At 35.0% G+C, this 1,449-nt stretch overlaps 1 long non-coding RNA gene across 1 annotated transcript; it reads right to left on the bottom strand.

Moving 5' to 3' along the window:
- Positions 1-790: 790 nt before the first annotated feature.
- On the bottom strand, positions 791-1,226 carry LOC307048476. Its single transcript, XR_013810705.1, has 2 exons — positions 978-1,226; positions 791-833 (listed from the first exon to the last, which is right to left on the bottom strand). It is a non-coding gene; the product is annotated as an uncharacterized lncRNA (long non-coding RNA).
- Positions 1,227-1,449: the final 223 nt, after the last annotated feature.

Here is a 1,449-nt window from a genome sequence, read left to right as displayed (position 1 = left end):
GTTGAATGAAAATCTTTTAAAAACCAAAGCAAAACAGAGTTTGTTCTTTTGCCAGGCAGGCCTAACCTTAACTGTAACATGAAATGATCAACTCTGGAAAGAGAAGAGTGAGGGGACTAGGGTAACAGGTTAGAGAAAGTTCCCTTTTGTCCAGTCACAAAAAGGACATTGAGATCCAGGCTGACTAATCTTTGCCAGCTTTTGTTTCTCAAGCACAAGAGCATAATGGCAAATTACAATATTAACATTAGAGACTTGCTTTTGATTTATTAGAAGCCAAGATAATTTACATGCTTAAGTTATTTACTATTATTCTTCTAAAGTTTGCATAATTCTGAGAACTTATGAAAGAGCATCCATTTAGGTAGCTGAAATAGCAAATCACATTGAGCACAAAGCTCTTTTGACATCAATATTAGCACCTGACATGCTTGGACTGCCCATTCTGAATTTAAATCAAGATTGTGATTTTATAGAAGAGTCTCCAAAGAACCTTCCTACAGCTGGGGTTTGTTCACTGTGTATCACTTAGCCAATTGAGATTTCAACAACTAGGAAAATACGTGTGGGAAATATTTCATTCTGCCTATGTGACAATGAAGTTGAGATTAAACTTTGCTATAGAAGGATTTGCTTTAGAGTAGAGAGATGCAATCTTTTTAAAAGAAAATTGCACCCCATCCCTAATTAAGTATTTTCCAGTTTTCTTGTGTTTGTCCATACCAATAAAGTCACAGAAATGTATCTGAAAGCACAGTAAAAACTTTGCACGGAGAAAAACATTTTGTAATTGTCCTTGAACGATGTTTAATATCTGGTGTTGCCATTTCTTCCTATTGATAATTAAAACAAAAATTGAAAGATGCTTTTAAGCACTAGGCCACTTTACACACATCAATTTTGAAACAATTAGTGGTTACAGTATTTTTTCCCTGCAAAAAAAGCTTCAAAACAAACCTTCACAGGCACCTACTTACATTAGTCAGGCATCCATTTTGCAACATCCAAATGCTTTTGAACAAGTAGGATTCCCTCCACCAGCAACCTGGGCTGCCTCAGCATTCCCCAGAGACTACCTGCAATTTTATACGTGTCTTTTTTTTGTACTCTTTTCTATATGTGTGGGTAGGTGACATTCAAAAAGTTGTCTTGACACTTTCCACATTATTCATCTCTTGTTCTGTAGTTTATATAAACCTATTGAGAATGTAAAATCCGGCAGCCGAATTGTGGTCACAACTGTATGAAAGTTTAAGAACATATGTCAGTTTTGTTATACTTATAGGGACATAATGTAACAACATATGCTCAACTTGTGTTCAGTGAAATATACATATTGTACTTACTTTAAGTAACCCTTAATACAAATAAAATGGTATAATCTTTTCTTTTTATGGATATAAAACATGGAGCAAGCCCCAGAAAACGGTGCCTCCCACTATTATAGTT

This window comes from Hyperoodon ampullatus, assembly GCF_949752795.1.
Source record: "Hyperoodon ampullatus genome assembly, chromosome: 1".
In the NCBI taxonomy this organism is placed as follows: domain Eukaryota; kingdom Metazoa; phylum Chordata; class Mammalia; order Artiodactyla; family Ziphiidae; genus Hyperoodon; species Hyperoodon ampullatus.
Note: the sequence above shows the minus strand (reverse complement) of the source record. Positions and strands in the feature narration are given on the sequence as shown.